The sequence below is a fragment of the Haplochromis burtoni genome, unplaced genomic scaffold, assembly GCF_018398535.1.
Source record: "Haplochromis burtoni strain Fernald_Lab_line unplaced genomic scaffold, NCSU_Asbu1 Contig_20, whole genome shotgun sequence".
Taxonomy (NCBI): domain Eukaryota; kingdom Metazoa; phylum Chordata; class Actinopteri; order Cichliformes; family Cichlidae; genus Haplochromis; species Haplochromis burtoni.
In genome coordinates, this window is record NW_024582381.1 from 2,521,661 (window position 1) to 2,542,389 (window position 20,729).

Consider the following 20,729-nt stretch of genomic DNA (forward strand, 5'->3'; position numbering starts at 1 on the left):
AAGGGGGCAATGCACACAGCTCAAAAATACTTTGTGGAAACTTGAGCAGTTGTATCCAAAGCCAGATCAGCCACACCAAAAGTGACCACATCACAAGATCAATACATCAGCCTTTGTTCATTGAGGCACACGCGATCAGCTACATTAAGACTCCAATCAGCAAAGGCCCTGTCAAACAAAGGCTGTGTAGTGGTTGCCTCTGAGGAACTTTAGCATCTCTAAATTACTTCTCAGGAGGGGAAACAAGGCCAAACTCTCAGGGTGGGCTCAGAATTACCAGTGTTTCACAGTGGATGATGAAAAAAGGTCCTTTTTACTGATGAAGAGAGTTAGAGATTAGCAGCGAGAACAGAAGGGTGGAAAATGACACCACAGTAAATCAAAACTGCATTCAAACATGCTCAGCAACTAATCCACACTGTTCTCGTTCTCAGGGCATCAAATACTGTCGAGGCAGCTGGTGTCTCGTGGATACAAACACGTTCTGCATTAGTGCCTGACAGGTCTGTCACTCCAAGCTCGTCACATGTGGACATGTAAATGCACTGGGCACATCTTATTTTTCATCATGCAAGGGGAACCAAACAATTTTTTTTTTCATAGACCTAACCAAGGAGGTTTCAGTACCTAAATCCTGACGAGTAGTTTTCACAAATCTTTAGAATGGGCAGCTAAAGCATAACTCCAGAGTCCAGAAGGTGTGAGGGGCCCAGTGATGTGATTATCAAACTTCTACAAAGCCATATTATATGGCATAGGCTGACAAACTGATAATAGAATCCTGAAAAGTTTTGCTGGTGAAAAATATATTTCACCAGCAAAACAGGAAGTACAAATAATATATATATATATATAAAAGCTTATTATATGAAACTACCTTCAAGTAAGTTTCACTGGAGGATGTCTCATCACTTCTACAAACTTACACTGCAATATTGGCAGGTGTTTGTGTTTATGTAACATTTAAATTAGGCTTGTTCTGCATGCCTTAACAAATGAGCTTGAGAAGTAAATGGCATTTCACAAGTAACAAATCAGCCTAACAATTGGTGTGAGACAAGAAAGGGCGGAGAGTCTTATTAAAATCAGCGGTATGGATTCAGGCTCGTCGGGTGGAACGTGTTGTTTAGAGCACCAGCAGAATGTGTAGGAAAACCCTCAACCAGCGTTTCACCTGACATTTAGTTGGGAATTAACTCAACATATTACAGTGCCGCTCATAAAATGAACTTGCTTTCGATCAAGCCCCGTGATGGCCATATTTCAGGGTGCTGAGATAAGGTCAGCTGTCATGGGGGAATGTTTGCCAAATAAAAATTGATGCATAACAAGATGAAAAGCAGGTTGAAGTTGGGCTTTCTCCTGCCTGCACGCTGCTGATCCTGACCTTTACTTTATACAACTCAATATGGTTCACCTCATATGTGCGTTTGTTCTATTCTGCCAAATTGAGAGAAGGCCCCCTTGGTTACCATTCGCCACAGAGCCTTTCATCCCATTTGTATCCCTCATGTATTTGTTATTTTGTTCCAGCATGGAGGCAGACTGAATGAAACTGCTTTTTGATTCTTTTCCCCATCTGCACTCATGTGTGTGTGTGTGTGTGTGTGTGTGTGTGTGTGTGTGTGTGTGTGTGTGTGTGTGTGTTTTCTTTTATGAAAGCTTTTATTTTTCTTGCAGAGCTAGATCTTAGTTGTGTTTGTTTCATTTTTTACCAGCTTTTTTCTTGGATTACAGCGAATGGAGGGAGATAAAACAGAGGAGCTGAGCGAGTCTCAATGTGTTAGATGTACATTTGAACTCCTGAGCTCCTTGGCCAATTAGCAGGATACTGCAATCCCAGCACTGTGTGTTTAAGACAGCAAGTAAGGGGGTGTGTGCATGTGCAGGTTGTTCTGTTGTTGGTGGTTTTTCGTTTTTACATTTTTTTAATTGTGTCATTTTTTTAATGCTTCTGCTGTTACCAGGGCAAACAAAAAGTCTGTGTTTGTATGTTTATCTGTGTACAAGTTAGCAATATCATACCACAAGGTCAAAAATATGGAAAGTGGTATACAGTTGTAGAGGAGATGAGCAGTACATATTGCAAGCATCCCCCCAGACATGCTTTCACATAACAGCGGACTGACCATCAGGGGAAACAAGACACTACTCAGGAATGAGCAGAAGCACCTCTCAGAATCCAAGCATGACTCTGCCACAATCTACAGACTGAAAGCTCTCTTCACATCTTCCAGAGCACAAAAATGCATATTAATGTCTGAAAAATGGTTGCACCACTGAAAATTCATTAAGGTTTTTGGTCGTGCACCTATCCTTTGCATACCTTGAAAGCTTATAGTCAGATTGGTTTGTCAGCCTGAGTTCATCTGTATTTGGAATTAGGTTACCTGCAATCCACCTAACGTTAAATATATACGTATTTAATCATTACATTTTGTGTTAATTACAGATATTCTACAAAAATACAAATTTGTACACCTCTCTCTCCACACCTCCCTTCAGTCTTGTTTTGAAAGGAATTAACTCAAACCTAATTTTTTTTGGCACGGCGATGAGCATAAATAACAAATAACAAACTAACTCAGTGACCTGAGATCATGATCATCTCTCACAACACATGCAGAAGGTATACTTTTGAGTTAAATCTTCCCTGTTGAAGTGTTGGAACTGTAAACCCCTCTGAATCCCTACACTCTAACTTGATGTGCACCTTCACAAGAAGTGTGATTCGCTTGTTCAGTATTATAGTTTCCACCTATTCATTTCCAACAAATGTGTTCACTCCCAGTATTTTTCTGAACAACTGGAAGAGAAAGGATCAACTCGAAGGAAGCATGAAATAAGGTAGGGCTAGTCTAAATGGCCTGGGATGGAGTCAGATCTCTGGCAGCCAATTATTGTTTTGACTGTATAATTGCAGAGTGATGCAGGCACACACACAGATACAGTATAAATGCTGGCAAAATCATATGCGCAGCGGGTCTACGCGCCTATTATATGTATATATGTATGATAATGTTATTATATAATATATATATACTATTATAATATATTATATATATATATATATATTATATATATATAAAAAACACCCAGCACGCCCCTGCGGGCGGTTTATCCTTCAAGCTCGGGTCCTCTACCAGAGGCCTGGGAGCTTGAGGGTCCTGCGCAGTATCTTAGCTGTTCCCAGGACTGCGCTCTTCTGGACAGAGATCTCCGATGTTATTCCCGGGATCTGCTGGAGCCACTCGCCTAGCTTGGGAGTCACCGCACCTAGTGCTCCGATTACCACGGGGACCACCGTTACCTTCACCCTCCACATCCTCTCGAGCTCTTCTCTGAGCCCTTGGTATTTCTCCAGCTTCTCGTGTTCCTTCTTCCTGATATTGCTGTCATTCGGAACCTGCTACATCGATCACTACGGCCGTCTTCTTCTGTTTGTCTACCACCACTATGTCCGGTTGGTTAGCCACCACCATTTTGTCCGTCTGTATCTGGAAGTCCCACAGGATCTTAGCTCGGTCATTCTCCACCACCCTTGGGGGCATCTCCCATTTTGACCTCGGGACTTCCAGGTTATACTCGGCACAGATGTTCCTGTACACTATGCCGGCCACTTGGTTATGGCGTTCCATGTATGCCTTGCCTGCTAGCATCTTGCACCCTGCTGTTATGTGCTGGATTGTCTCTGGGGCATCTTTACACAGCCTGCACCTGGGGTCTTGCCTGGTGTGATAGACCCCAGCCTCTATGGATCTTGTACTCAGAGCTTGTTCTTGTGCTGCCATGATTAGTGCCTCTGTGCTGTCTTTCAGTCCAGCTTTGTCCAGCCACTGGTAGGATTTCTGGATATCAGCCACCTCCTCTATCTGCCGGTGGTACATACCGTGCAGGGGCCTGTCCTTCCATGATGGTTCCTCGTCTCCCTCCTCTTTCTTGGGTTTCTGCTGCCTGAGGTATTCACTGAGCACTCGGTCAGTTGGGGCCATCTTCCCAATGTATTCTTGGATGTTCGCTTGTCTCATCCTGGACTGTGGTGCTGACACTCACCAGTCCCCGGCCCCCTTCCTTCCGCTTAGCGTACAGCCTCAGGGTGCTGGACTTGGGGTGAAACCCTCCATGCATGGTAAGGAGCTTTCTTGTCTTTATGTCAGTGGCTTCTATCTCCTCCTTTGGCCAGCCTATTACCCCAGCAGGGTACCTGATCACGGGCAGGGCGTACGTGTTGATGGCCCGGATCTTGTTCTTACCATTCAGCTGACTCCTCAGGACTTGCCTGACCCTCTGCAGGTACTTGGTGGTTGCAGCTTTTCTAGCGGCCTCTTCATGGTTCCCATTCGCCTGCGGGATCCCCAGGTACTTGTAACTGTCCTCTATGTCTGCAATGTTGCCTTCTGGTAGTTCAATCCCCTCAGTTCTGACTACCTTCCCTCTCTTTGTTACCATCCAACTACACTTCTCCAGTCCGAACGACATTCCAATGTCATTGCTGTATAGCCTGGTAGTGTGGATCAGTGAATCGATGTCTCGTTCACTCTTGGCATACAGCTTGATGTCATCCATGTACAGGAGGTGGCTGACAACTGCTCCGTTCCGTAGTCGGTATCCGTAGCCAGTCTTGTTAATGATCTCACTGAGGGGGTTCAGGCCTATGCAGAACAGCAGTGGGGACAGAGCATCTCCTTGGTAGATCCCGCACTTGATGGTGACTTGTGCTATGGGCTTGGAGTTGGCCTCTAGTGTTGTGCCACATCCCCATTGAGTTCCTGATGAAGGCTCTTAGGGTCCCATTGATCTTGTACAATTCTAGGCATTCCAGTATCCAGCTGTGGGGCATTGAGTCATAGGCCTTCTTGTAATCAATCCAGGCAGTGCACAGGTTGGTCAGTCTGGTCTTGCAGTCTCGGCTGACTGTTCTGTCTACCAGTAGCTGGTGTTTTGCGCCTCTGGTATTCTTGCCAATTCCTTTCTGTGTCCCACTCATGTATTGACCCATGTGCCTGTTCATCTTAGCCGATATGATGCCTGACAGGAGCTTCCATGTAGTACTGAGGCAGGTTATTGGTCGGTAGTTGGAGGGGACCGGTCCCTTCTTGGGGTCCTTGGGGATCAGGACCGTCCGACCTTCGGTTAGCCATTCCGGGTGTCTCTCGTTAACTAGCAGCTGGTTCATTTGTGCTGCCAGACGCTCGTGGAGTGCAGTCAGCTTCTTTAGCCAGTAGGCGTGAACCATGTCGGGCCCTGGTGCTGTTTTGTTTTTTGGGGTGGCAGGGTTACATTTTAGGCTTTCGTTTGATCGTAATTTCTTAAGTGATATGAAATATCACAAAACAAGGTAACAAGGGATGAAAAAACTTCTGTGGATAATTTGTAAGTGTCATTTAGACTTTTGTGTTTAAATGACCCCAGCATACAGTGACACATAATACATTCAAACATACCCTCATTTTTAAAATTGTTTTACTGAAACAAAGAAAATTTGTTTTGGGAGAGGTAACAGAACACCTTTTAACTCTTTTTGTGCAACAAAATGATTGAAAACCATAATTAATGCCATTAGAACATTTCAGAACATTTGTCACACATAAAGGGAAAACCACAAGCAGAACCATTACGACGGCATTTCTGTATAAATGCCCCAGGTGATCATTTTAGTTGTTAAATAGGCTAGTTGTGTAAGGGTTAAAGAGCTCTGTAGCTAACTGACATTAGCGCCTATTGTTTTGTCTCTGCTGGATCTCATTCAGATAAGAGGCATCGTTATCATCATCATATCACACAGAAGTATAATATTTTACAATTGCATGTTTAAACAAGCGTCCTCACATTTAATAGAAGTTGTAATTCCTAGCAAATGAAACAACTGTCAGTGAATCTAAGGGAGCGATGTGGAGTCACTGTGAGACCCCTCCCTGAACGCTTTCTGTTTAATGTCTGTTTCTTTCCCTCTGGCACATTTAGTAACGTGTTCAAATCACACTGATCTCCTGCTGCCTGCAAGGATGTTTCCCTTTGTGTTTGCACAGTGGGTCCACAGACAGCGAGTAAAAGAAATAAAAAAAATATATTTAAATATGCTCAGAAAATAACAAGGCCGTGTGTATACCTGTATGCCCCTCATGAGCCCTACTCTAATTAGACTGTTGTTATTGCACCTGCTTTATTTCCCAGCTTTCTCTCTGCTGTATGAAAGTTTCAGCTGTTGTTTAGTTTGATGCTACTTGATGCTCAAACTCCAATAACTTCCACATGAAGAATTGCTTTCTACTCTTTTTCCCAGGCTAATCTGACACGTTTAGTTAATAGCTACTTAACAGTGCTTCACTGATCACAAATGACAATTAAATATAATGCGTTTTTAAAAAATATTTTACATTAGAAAGAATCATTTAGTCATTTTTGCCATGTAACTATTTAATTACCAGCCAGCATCTTTGAATGTTGGCTACTTTTTGTTCCGTTCTCTGTCAAAAGGATCCCAACTGCTTCAATAATGTTAGAAATTTCAAATTTGGATTAATTAGTCCATCAGACTAGTTGGCACTAAAGTATAGCCAGGATTATAGTGAATTAATTTGTCTTATGAGTTGCTGAGTGAAGGGATCAGTATGAGTGGCCTTCACAGTTTCAACATAACTTATTATGACCATTTCATTTTAGCATTACTTTTTCAGCCAGCATTGTTATTTTGTTTTCCTGCATCCGCAATTTCCTGAATTCCTGAGTCTCCTTCAGCTGTCCTTCACCTTGTGATATTTTCCACTGAAATCAAGTTAAAGTGATTAGGAAAGAACATACAAGGTCATTTATGAACTTGCCACAGTCTCTCAAGGGTGAAGAATCTTTTTCTGTTATATGTGAACTTCATGAACCTTTATCATTTACAGAAAACATGCCATTGGCTTCCCGTCCACTCTCATGTCTTCCACCTCCTCCCTCTGATTTCTTCATGCTGCATTTCAGATCCTGTGGCTCATTGACTTATGAATACATCAGAAACAGCTTTATTACCTGGGTCAAGCCACGAGGTGCAGCTTCAGCGATAAGCATGCAAATGAACTCCTGTTTACTGTGTTTTGTAAGGCAGTATATGTTTATATATAGTGCTTAGATGTCCCCAGGGCAACTGCAGCCGAACATCAATTACTCTCAGAGGTTGCAGATGATTGCACAGGCAGGTGGCGATGGATGATGTGTTTGTGAAGTGGATGATGGGTGGAAAGACAACATTTTTTATGATTACATGTAAAATACGAGCGAGACAAAGAGACTGTGAGGGAGACAGATGACACAATAACATTCTTTCCTTAGGTGTTGGACCCGGATAAGTCATGATAAGATCTAGGCAATAACAGGCTATACTATATAAAAAGTACTGTAGTGTACCTTTAGGGGTACAATTATTTATCACTGCGGTGGTACCATTCCACGTGCTGCAGTTGTCCCTTTGCTGGGAACAACAAGGATACAAATATGCAGCCTGTCAAAGTAAATGTTTATTTTATTTGAATGCATTGTTCAGCCAACAACAAGGAAAAAGAGGTCCCCGCTGAGGTCTTAATCCTTAGAACTTCAGATATAAAAAACAAATGAAGACATTCTGTTAAGATTACAACAGTAGGCTTGGACCTCTAGAGTAACAATTTTGTACTTTCCTATTTCTGGTCTTACTGGCCAGACTAAGACTTTATCTAAAAATAGGCTAACAGGACGTAGATAGTGACTAGCTGTGGTTGTTCTAAGAGAAAACTGAAAACACTATGCTGTTGCTGGGATTGTTTTAACAATATGAATATCTCATTTTTACATGTATACCAGTGTATGTTTATACCACTAAATCTGAGTACAAACATGTATATGCTTTTTAGGACTTTTAGGACTTTTTGGTTTTTATCACTGAATTGTAAGCCTTTTCCTGATTGGATGTCCCTTTACCTTGATGTCTAATTAAAAGTGGGGACAAGTAGAACCAATAAACTCAGTGATAGAAGGTTATAGAGCTATCTGGCAGTGCCTCTCTGGCTGTAATAGAAAAATCGCAGCAAGTGAGATGGAAAGTAAGGCAGATGACACTATACTAACCAGCACTGTTCGGCAGTACTCGAATATAGCAAATGAGTGGTTGCAGTGGTGTTTCATCTGGGCAAGCAAGAGAAGTACTGCTTGCCCAGTGAAAGTTAAAAATAGACATCAGTTAAAACAAATGGTTAAACAATGGCTTGAGCTTGTCAATCTGTGAGGCCAGCACCTCTTTTGCTATTTCTGTTCATAGTAGATTCACTTCTGCGTTTTGACATGAAACTGATAGAAGATCAGCATACCGGACAAGCTACCGCTGGATCTTTCAGTTTGTGTGTTGTGTGGAAACAGAGCTAGCATTAGAAGGTGAACAAGCTTTTTCCGTTTCATTAACACATCTTGGAGAATCTCTAGTACCTAGCTTTAAAGGTGCATTCATTGTGTCTTTTACTGTAGCCTGATTTTTGAGGCTGGAGGATGGGGCCAGACCATATGATGCCTCTGTTATCCAGCATGATCATCCAATAAGAAGGGCCTGTGAGGAAAGCTCAAGACAGAAGCTCTGGCCGAGGACAGAGCTTGTTAGCCAGACATGCTGGTTTGTCCCCAGAGCTGGTTTGTGTATTCACCAACATGTACAGTAGAGTGTGTGCACCCAGAAAAAGATGGAGGAACACTCTCTCTCTCTCTCTCACACACACACACACACACACACACACACACACACACACACACACACACACACAAATCATGAACAGATTGAGAAACAGGTCACATAAGTCTGGAGCACACACATTAAATATCCACACACACACAAGCAGTGTGTCATGAGGCTGCCTTCGGCTTCCAAAGTAGGTTTATTAGACTCAGCACAGATGGACTATCTGTACTGAGTCCAGCTGAAATCACTGTCAGTGTCACTCAAAGCTAAAAGCAGGAAGACTCAGTAGGTGGCAGAATGCAGATAGCCACACACAGCACTCACTAGTGATACTAATAGCTTCACCTAATTTTCTTTAGCACTGCAAAGTCATTATGAGCATTTCACAAGCTGATGGTGGAGGCATCCAAATTCAAGGAAACATTATGGCACAGAGATAAAAGTTTAGATGGGAAACCATGGATGTGTAGGAATTAAAAGGTGTGTAGATCAAACTTCTTCCTGCTTAATGCAAGTAAGATTGAAGGCTTTCTTAATGTCACTTGGAACATCCACAAGATCATCAGCAACTTATCCATGGTCAGGGTTGTTTTCCTTTTTCTTTTTACCCCGTGTTAAATAAACTTTCACTTTTCTCCTTTTTCCTGTCTTCTTGATTACAACATAACATAGCCTAAAAAGTCTCAAAATTATACTACAGACAGGAAATAATCCTCCTGCAGCAGTCTGAAAGTTGTGGTTACTGTTGCAAAGGTAAAAAGAAAAAAAAATTGAGTATGCATGGCCCTAAACTAATGCAGTATAGACACCATGAACCCATGAGCAAAACATGGCTCTTCTTTTGGCTGCTCCCTTTAAGGGTTGCAATAGCAGATTATGTGTCTCCATCTCACCCCATCGCTAACAGCCTCCTCTGTCACACCAACCCTCTGCATATCCTGTCACGTTCCTGGGTCTGTTGACCCAGCGTTTTGACTTTTAGTTTATTTTGATGTTTATGGTTTATTTTTTAGTTCATTAGGTTATCTAAGCTCATTTGTTTATTTAGATTCCCCTTGTGTCTTCTACCCCTGTGTTTTAGTCTCGTTTTGCCCTTTATGTGTTTCATGCTGCATCTTATGTTATCAAGTTTGTATTGTCATGTCTGTCTCATGTTTCCTGTTTTATTTTGAAGGAGTCGTGTGTTCTTTGTTCATTGTATGTAGTTTCACTTCCCTTGTCCTGTCATTAGGCTCATGTCAGTCAGGTGTTCCTCCGTGTGTTCCCACTTCCCCTAATCACCTCCTGTGTATTTAAGTCCTCTGTTTTCAGTGTTTTGTTGTCAGGTCCGTCTGTTGTCCACACCATGTTTCCAAGTTTCATGTCTAGGTTTTTCTTGTTGTTTGTTTAGTTCTCCCAGTTTAGGTTAATGTTAGTTTTACTTCAGTTTGCCTTGCCCTTTGGTTGTACCTTTTGTTACCAGCCATATTAAATGGCTCGCTTTTTGTTAATACTCAAGCTTTGGTCCAAGTTCCTACGTGTCTGCATTTTGGGTCCACTCTTCACAAATACATACAGTCTGCCAGACTGTGACATATCCTCCATTACATCCATGATTCTCCTCTGTGGTTTTCCTCCTTCCTGGCAGCTCCATATTCAGAATCATTTGTTTGGACATATATTGAAAGAAGGGATAGTGTCTATATTGGACAATCTCAGACTAGCCTCTCCAACTTTGTCTCCAAACAGGTCTTTTTACAACCAGAGGAGACGCCCCCTGCTGTACATGGAAGCCATGTTCATCTTTAATGTACAGTCTGTGGCCTAGCATTAAGTTTTGGACTTCTTTTTCTTCTTTGGTAGTGTAGGAGGGGTCACGCAACAGAAGTATAAAACAGCTTCCCCCCCTCCCCCCCTTCCCCCGTCAAACAGACGAACTCAGAGAAAGAATACCACTTAGTGCTTTTTTGGTGCAGCTCTTTTCATCTCTCGCTCCTTCTCATCTCTTCCACTCTTCATCGCACTGTGGGGAAGATGAAAGGAGACACTGGCACTGGCTGTGAGCTGGACATGAACACAATATTTCTTTTGTGTCTCTGTTGATGTTTTTTTTTTTCGTCCCAGACAGGACAAACAACTTTTTGTTGGTGCCACTTAAAACCAAAAATTGAAAGAGAGTAAGGAGATTTTTTTTTGCAGAAAAATTATTATTACACCTTCTGCCTTTTTCACCATCGGTTAAATAGTTTTTATCTCTTGTGGATTGTTTCAGCTGGGTCCTATTTCCTTTTAAATGAATAGAGAGAAATGTAAAACTTGGCATTGTTTTTCTATAAAACTGATGAGCAAAGTTACATTTATATGCATCCTGCAATACTGCAAAGCACACTTCATTTGTTTTCCAGTAGTATTCACCCATAAAGCTGTATGCTTCTACTTAGAAAACTTTAACTCGATTGATGTTTAATCGCATCAGGCATAATTCTGGTTAAAACCACATGCCTGAAAGCTCCATTCTCTAGGTAAGCTGGAGAACTGGTTCTGCACAGAGAACCTTGGAAACACAAGTCCCAGATGCAAAACAACTCACAATAAAATGTATTCATTTTAGAGTTGTTTGGCCATTCCAGTAAGTGTTTTGCCCCCTACCAGTATTACCAAAGGTGTCCATTGGAGTTGATGCCTTGATGGTCCAACCACACAACAGTCTAGGCTACAAGTCAAGCCAGCTTGCATTAATGTTCATGTTGACATGTGTACATTTATCTGAGGGATTCCAATTATATATAACCTTTATCACTGCTTCTTTTTACTCTATTTGGTATTCTGGGAAGAAGCCCTGGAACGTTCTGAGCTGATGTATTCATCATGAAAATTTAATCACTCTTCTGCTTTACAGTCACTATCAAGGTTTCTGTTTAAGAAGCCCAAACCTCAGATTTCAATGTGTAAGCTGTGAACTGGTTACCGTCGACTGCCACTGTTCACATTTGCAGTTTGCAGTTGATGATTTCATTAATTTTCTCTGGATGAGTTACATAGACGATGGCCCTTACTGGACTCTTAATTAAAGCTCACTTCGTCCATACATATTTCCATATAAATAGGGCTATCATCCAATAAATTATTAAGTGTTTTCTCCAAGTTTCACTGCCTCAGAAACACTTTTTTCAACACCTAAAAATGTAGAGCCTCTCAAATTTGTCCCTTTTTGCATGGGACTCAATCAAAAATCAAAATCCTTTCTCTGATTATTTTCCAGGGATTAGGGTTATTTTTCCGGTAGTATGTAATAGCCCTTGTGTATTTTAACCTCCTTTTAATCAGCGGGGAAAAGGAACAATCAGTTACATCACTGAATGCAGAGTGCCGGTTTGCCCCCAAGCCGAGCCAAGTGTGCTGCTTATTTATCCAGCATCTAAGGCTGCCCACGTTTATTTTATCTGACTGAGTGAAATTCCAGTATCAGCCCAAGTTTCTTCAGGGCGGTGGGCCTTGTCTGGTCCATTTTCTTTCTTAGCAGATGTGGAGAAGTAGATTGGAGGTGGAGGGAGTGTGAGCACAAGGGGGAAGAGCTGTCTGACTGTGGTCCTAATAGTGGAAATGTTTCAATGATTGGTAATTGGATCATTTAAAGACTGGTGACAGACACATGAGCAAACAGGCAGAGTGCAGTAAGAGAAGGAATTGGAATGATGTAATACATGCATGTTTTACTACTTAAAAATCTTTAATAGTATTATACTTATTAGTTTTTATGTTTATTTTATTTTTTTTCTTCTGGTCCAGATCGTAAGAAACGAGTAACTATGCTGGAAGGAAATGTGTTATATTTGGGGTTTCACATGATAGGGTGGGGCCAGGTTTCACAATGAGCTCACCCGAAACCCTGGCTGATTGTGACCCACACCCGCTTTCACACCTTGGCTCATGTGATTAAGTAGAGGATCATCAGGGGGTCCTTTGTCCCTCTTTGGGGGGAAACTCCCACTAGGTTTAAATCTGGGACTCTCCACCTTTTGACCTTAGAACTGAAGAAGCTTCTCGGGTGAGAGGTGAAACGTCTTCAAGCAACTCAAAGAAGTCCAGACGCTTTTCTTTCCAAGCTCCTTAGACATTTGGGCATACAACCATACATCCATCAATTTTCTACCACCTATTCAAGTTCAGGTTGTGAGGGCAGCAGACCAAGCAGAGATGCATAAACATCACTATCCATCTCCTCGAGCGCTTCCAGAAGAATGCCAAGGTGTTTCCAAGCCAGTGTGTGCTGGGGCTGACCCGAGGTCTCATCCTGGCTGGAAATGCAGGAAATCAGTCTAGAGGTCAAGTTCAGTGATTTAAATGAGTGGTGAACAGACAGCTAGAAGCTACACCCACATATATTGGCACATCTCTCAGTGGCAGGAGCCATTCTTCTTTTTTTTTATATCTTTATAACTTCTTTTATCATTTTTGTTGGATTAAAGTAACGACCAGAAATTGCACACTCAGAAATTTGTGATTCCAATATATACTGTAATTCACAAAATAAACACTTAGTAAACAGTTTCCTGTTGAATGAGCTCATTCAATTAGACCTGAAACTAGCAACTGAGGTCACGAGGGAAGGAGCTGAGGGACATTGTCTTAAAGACTTCTATACAATGCTTGCGGGTCATTAGAAAGAATGTAGGTTCAAGACATTTCTTTTTCAGCTTCACTTTTTAGAACCGAATGTCCATACGTTCACCTTTTATTAGGTGTTTGATAAAAATATAGCATCACTGTTTCCGTTTCATTTCACAAATGGAGCTAAGAACATTCAAATATCTGATTATGTTAAATTTCACCTCCCACTGAAAACAGGAGTTTAGCTGGCTGCTCACGCACACACTGACATGCGCTACATTGATTGGTTATTGCTCCTTTTGCATCCTCTGATTTGCCCGTTGATTGCAGGAGCAGTGAAGGCTGATGATGATGATGATGATGATGATGATGATGGAGTTCAGGCTGTCTGGACATCCTGATTGGCATTAAAGCCTCAGGGTGCAGCCACCAACACATAAACACACACACATACATTCAAATACACTGGCATAAAGACTGTTTCAATACCCGCTTCATCGCTACTCAGGAATCAGTGTGCAGACAAAAACACAAACAAACGACAAACTGTCAGTTCTTTAGTCTTTGCTTGGCCACTTTGGGTTCCCAATTAAATTTCTCTCTATCCTGCCCATGCCAAATGTGGCCTAGTAGGTCTTTGATGTGTATTAGCAAAGTGTTAAATCTGTTTGATCTCTTCAATTAGCCCCCAACATGATGTCTAGACACCAAGGCCAGTGGGTGAGGATGAGGAGGAACACCCCTTCTTTTTGTTTCTGTCTGCTCTGTAAGTCTAATAACTCCCAAGGGATGCTCCACATACTTCAAAACACACCGGACATGGAGGAAAAATGGCTTTCACAGTGTGTTTGATTGCAGTGGTAATTAGTCTAAATGATACCATCACTTGGCCTCTAAATTTGACTCAGGGGACAAATAAAACAGTAAATAACCTCCATTAAAAACTCAGTTCAGTTATGAATGTCCTCTATGCTTTGGTTTCCTCCATGGTTCATGCAGATCATGGTGAATGATTGTGTGAAAGAGAAACAGATCATAGACCTGGATGTAAAGTTTGCGTTCTCTCACAGTGTCCTTTGTTTTGTCTCATGGGTGATTGACAGGAAGCAGAATGTGACTAAAACCAAGCACAGTGCTTCTTCTGTGCCTAAAAACACAGCTGCAGCACATTTATTGATAGAGTGCTAAATGCTTTGAATATGGTTTATCTAAAGCAGGGGTAGGCAACCTTTCTGATGATGAGTGCCATCTAAAATTTCCTCAGAAGTCAATGTGCCATATGATTGCATTAGCAATAAATTTAATAACGCTCTATATTAACAGTTACACACTATATAGAAAAACATTATAGAATTATATTTGTTCACAGATGTTGGCAGCTATAAGCGAATAGTTATCAGCTATTTTGAAACAAAAAAGACACTTTTTATCCATAACAAGAACTCCATAACAGCAAATGAAACGCACAACAGAAAATACAAATGCTATTTATGGTCTCCTCACAACAGTGATAAGAAAAATAAGCTGGGCCAATATGCCATGTTTGTTAATACAGAGATACACATGTTAATTTGATCTCTGGTCTCCCGCTCAGAGACACAGGTCTCTGAGTGCCCATTCAGATGGCTGCCTGAGGACACTTATGTGAGAGAAAATCTGCTCACACAGATATGTAGAGCCAAATACTTTCAATAAGGCCTCTGCAATGTTCTGAAGACAGTTAAACTTGTCAGGTAGTGATGTCCAGCAGTTGAAAATGCAAGCTCCATGAACACGCAAAGCTGTGGATTCCAGCTGTGTGTGTAGTGCTGCAAACTTTGACCCCCCACAGAGTCGGGCTTTTCAGTTCAATCAGCTGCATTTCAATGTCCTCTGTGTCCAGCCAGTTAATGCGAGACAAATCCAGCTGCTCATTAAAGCTTTCTGGTTTGATCAGAAAAGAAAACATTGGTCCATACACCTGAATGTCCCGAAAACACATAGTGAATTCTGTCTCGAGTACGGATGTATCCGTGTATTTCCGTGGAGCTGATGCAGCGCTGAGCGGAACAGCTCCTGAAGCATTTGAAGTGTTGGAATGTGGAAATTTCAACATTGCTTGAAAAAACTGCCAGCTAGCAACGTCCCTCTCACCGGTAGGCTAAGTTATTTTTAGCCAATTACAAGTTGAATCTGGTAGTTGGGGTTGTTAGCTAAGATACCGTCATTAAGAAGCGGCACAACTAATGTGTCTATGCAAGCTAATTTGCGATGTGCACCGCTGGCCTGGCCATTTATTTTTTTCATGCAACTTCTCAGATTAATTCACTGCGTGTTGTGCCCAGGGCTGGACTGGGACAAAAAATCAGCCCAGGCATTTTGATTAGAGACCGGTGTTCTGGGAATCCATCCTACCTGACAAACCATCCTACTCGTTGTTTCTGCGCATGCGCACAACAAGAAAGTAAGTGGCGAACCGTACTACCTTTATGAATATTAGCCAGAAAAATACTCTGACGGGTAAAATTAAGTGCCAAACCATCCTACCTTTGTGAATGTGACCTACAAGCATACTTTAACAGCTAAAATTTAGTGGCAAATCGTCCTACCTTTGTTAATCTGAGCTAGAAGTATATTTTCACAGCTAACATTCAGTGGCGAACCATCCTACCTTTGTGAATATGAGCTAGAAGCATACTTTAATGGCTAAAATTAAGTGCCAAATCATCCTACCTTTGTTAATAAGAGCTAGAAACACACTCTGACGGGTAAGATGACGTGCCAAACCATGCTACCTTTGTGAAAATTACCTACAAGCATACTTTAACGGGTAAAATGAAGTGGCAAACCGTCCTGCCTTTATAATTATGAGCTACAGGCATACTCTGATGGGCAAAGTTAAGTGGCAAACCGTCATACCTACTTAATTTGTGCTGGAATTACTCTGTGACAGCAGAAATGTGCATAAACTACTTACGGTAGGACGTTTTGCCAAAGTAGGATGGTTTGTCAGAACACCGGCCCACCAGGTATTATAGGAAAAGCCATAAAGCCTTTGAATGAAAACAGATGCTGTTGTGACAGTGATGTACACAGTTTTGTTGGTATATGTATGATTTCTATACATTTTACATCAGATAAAAACTTTGGCTGTAAGATTCAGATAATTATTTAATAACAGCCAGACATTTTAAATGAGAATAAGAAAGAAAAGTATTTCTTTGTGCCCCCCTTTCCCTGTTAATGCACTACCTGGCCTCCCTGGCAAAACTTTGCTAGACCCGCCCCTCCACAGTTACCAGCTGTCAGCTACGTAGAAAAGGATCCTGGTGTTATTTGTCTCTCAGAAACAGTTCGTAACTTCCCTTCAACTCATTCATGTCACCTAAAAGGTAAACCTGTTTCTCCATCACCTGTTCAGCTCTGATGATTCAGTAAGGACATCTCCTGGTTCCATCTTCATGTTTCCCTCTCACCAGATATCCAAACCGATATCATGACCAGGAGCTTTACAGCTGTGGCTCCAGCAAACATCAGCTGATACTAGAAATTATTATTAAATAAATTCTAACAACAGCTGATCAAGCTTAAACGTGCAGCTGTTGTTTATTTGACATCCGCTGGTTTCCTCTTTCTGGTGCAAAGTGGACGATAAACAAACAAGAGAGACGGGACTTGCGTCATAAAAGCCGATCAGGTGATCATTGATCAGTTTCATGACTGAAGTAGCAACAGGAGAGGGAGGGAGAAAGAATGAGAGAAGAAAAGACAGCTGCAGCGTAAAGACACAGAATAACTCCATCTTTGTCTTTTTTCATTCTAGCCGAAGTACGGGACAAACTGTGTTCCTTTTCACCTCAATAACAAATGCGTAATAATTTCTCTGAATGCGGGACGATTCAGTTTTTTACGGGACGGTTGGCAACTCTACTAACTAACCTTATGAATAAAATAAAATTCACTATCAGTAACATTATAGCACCCACCCAGCTGTATAGAAACTCCGTCATGCTAGCTAGTATGCAGTACGAGTTATTGTAACTGACTGTAAAAAGTTAGCACAACGAAACTACACCTAAACGTTTATATCTGATCCAGATAGATTGCAGGTCATAATTTCTTACTTAAAGTTCAGGCGGCCGCCTCGGGTCTCTCCTCCTTCTGCCTCCCCTTTCCCTCATTCACCTGCTGGCCTCTGTGGAAGCTCCACCACAGCCACCACCAAGCAACTGAGTTATTTTTACACATCTGCCAGCATCTGGCCAATCAACCACCTTTCATTGTTTATACTGTTACAAAAAAAAAAAGAAATCATCGGCCCATAAAAACGAAAAATCACCATCGGCCATCGAGCAAATGCTCGGTATGGCCAGTCCAGCTATGGTCGTGCCATCAGTTAGCCCTTCCCAGGGTTGCCAATCCCTGATTTAAAGAGTCACAAATACTCCACAGTGGCAGGACAGATTAAAACTGTTATAGTTTTACTAGTGTTTACATTCACTGCCGCCATCTTGGATTGTTAACTTTGGGCTCATGGGGTTGCTTCAACTTTCCAAGTGGGAAATCTGAGTTGAGACGTTTTTGTTTGTTTTTTTCCCAGATGAAAATTCAGACTTCCGACTTAATCTGGAAGGCAGCATTCGATTTATGGATTGTGTAGCTGTGAGGTGGGTGGCGGAGATTGTGATGTTCCCACTTTGTCCGCCTGTGTGCCATACTGATCATCCCTTGTTCGTTAGTACTATGCCTTTCACAGAGAAGTTTGTAAGTGAGAGAGAGAGAAGCAGCCAGTGGATGAGCAGTGCAACACGTTTAGCTGACGTTGATGGACTCCTCTGAATAAGACACTCTATGGCATCTTACTTTTCCTGTGAGCTCGTAGCTAATGGTCTGCATTAAAGGCAATATTTCATTGCCATTCTGTTGTCTGGCAACAAAGGGAGAAAAAAAGATCTATGAGAACACATTTATTGTGAATTTGACTGCATTAAAATCCCATAAGTGTGTACACCTAGTAGGAGAGAAACAAAAATATTTAAACAGCTAACTGAAAGCCAGCTGAGTTCAGCTGCACTGATGCACATAAAGCAACAGATGATGGGAGAATGAACAAGTGTTAGCTTGATTTTTCGTAGGCTATATTTAGTGGATTTTCCAACATATTACCAGAGCTGTTGTGTTTGTCTTGTTAAAGCCAGTGGAATCCACTGACAAAAACACCAATTTTCTGTTCTACAGTGATGTTACTGATGTTTTAACACATTACTTTGAGTAGTACATGCCCATGCATGTATTGCTTGGTTGTTTATACTGCTGCAAACTGTGATGAGCCTACACAAAAAACAAACATCCTTATGTACTTTGAGGGCTTGTACCTTTGAAACTCCACATTGCATGAAGGTTCATTATTTATAATAAAGCTATTATAACAAAAACATCAGCTGATTCTGAGGGGATAATATTGAAAGCGTTGATTTACTATTAACAGAATGACCCTGACAAAAATACAACCAAGTCATCTAAAGTTTCACTGATTCACCAGTATCTCTTTCGTTTCGTTGGTCGAACGTTACTGTACCGTCCATTTGAAAGGGGTTAGTGTCTCGCAGCAGGAGAGTTAGGTTTTGCTGTGGCCAGTGAAAAAATGGCAAGTCTTTGAGAGCATGGGGAGGGGAGAGCAAAAACAAAGTGTCAACCAGCAAAGGAGCACTGACTGAATACTTTATGACTCGCAGAAAGAGCAGCAGCAGGTTCCCACCGCCACAGTAACAACTGTGAAAAATTCAATTCCTCCTGCCTTCCCCACTCAGACTGTGGAGGATTAAGGTCCGAGAGGCACACCAGGCTACCCGCTGGTCCTCTCCGGCGCTCTCAGGACCCAACATACAGCAGCCATTCACTTGGTGGCCATTTTTAATGCCTGACTTATGCCCATGATTCCATTTTAGTGACATCTGCACAGCAATCCTCTTTAAACTGCCTTTGCTTTGCTCTCTCCATTTTTTTTCTCCATCTCCTTTATTAAATCTAATCGAGATGACACGTCTCACCTTTCTCATCCCTTCTTTGTGCACCATTTTCTTCTCCGGCGTCGGCCGTGGAGAGCAAAGCGAGGTCGACCTGTGTGTTTACATTAGCGTGGAGCCTCTTCCCTACTGTGGTATTGATGTGGCATTATAGAACTGGGACTGGAGGGAGAGAGAGGCTAAAAAGATGAGTTTTCAGAGTGCTTAAGAGAGGCGAGGCCCCACAGGAATGCGGTTTGTCTCCCTCTGAGCTGTTTTTCAGTCTCATACCTAATAGGAGCCGACTGGATAAGAGTAAGAAGAGATTAAGGCTACTCGGTGTGCTGGATTTGGCAGTGAACAGCATCCCTACTGGTCATTCCCAGAGCTGAGCGCTGTAGACGATCAAAGATGGATTTTTTTCTGGTACAGTTTCCACGGAGCTACCATCCCCATGATACAACAACTACTAGGTTAAAGTGATGTGTCCCAGTTACTCCAGTTAACTCGAGCTCCTTGTGTTTATTCACAGATTGATTGACAAGACTAGACACGAGGCCACAGAGATACTTTGATAATTTTCCATTGCAGACATTGATTTGGCTTTTTTGCTATTTTAGGCTGTCTTCTAGTTTTGAATCCCTCGGCAATTTATACCTATGCTCCTTTCTTTGATTTGCGCTCGACAGAAACTAAAAACCAAGAAATGGCAATGGAGCTCAGCAGAGCATGTGTAACGCTCAGAGAACACATCTCGTTGTACGTGGACAGAAACCTTCTATTTGTGGGTTCAAAGTACAAACAAAATGAAATCATTCCATTTTAGTGTCTTTTGAACCGTTTAAAAGGATGCCCGAGCGAGATTTCAACGTATTAAGTATTAATCGGGAGTCTGTTGTGATGCCCCCATCTGCTATGCGACTGGCTTTGACCAAAGACCTGAAATAAAAGAAACAGATGGAAAAATACGCAGCACTGACAGGGAAAAAGCATATTTGATGTACTGAGAATCACATGTTGGAAATGGAAGGTGCACAGATGTGATTTTAAAGCATTCTGTGCCGTGTACATTTCTGTAATAGCTGCACACAGCTATGGAGTAAATAATCTGTAGGAGTAAAAGCCAGCTAAAAATACAGTTGTAGAAATGGACTAAAAAGAAATGTTCCATTTGTCTGATTGCATTTATCTATTATTCATTTCAAGGACAAATGCGAGCAGGGAAAATATTAGTGGATGCAGCAGGGACATATTTGGATTGTCAATGTCAGAAAAAAAGCCTTTGCAGAACTACAAATGGGGCCTATGAACATGTGAAAAAAGTAACAGGAAGAGAAAATATTTATTTTTCTTTATAAAAGTTATTAAGCGTGTGTATATCTATCTATCTATCTATCTATCTATCTATCTATCTATCTATCTATCTATCTATCTATCTATCTATCTATCTATCTATCTATCTATCTATCTAT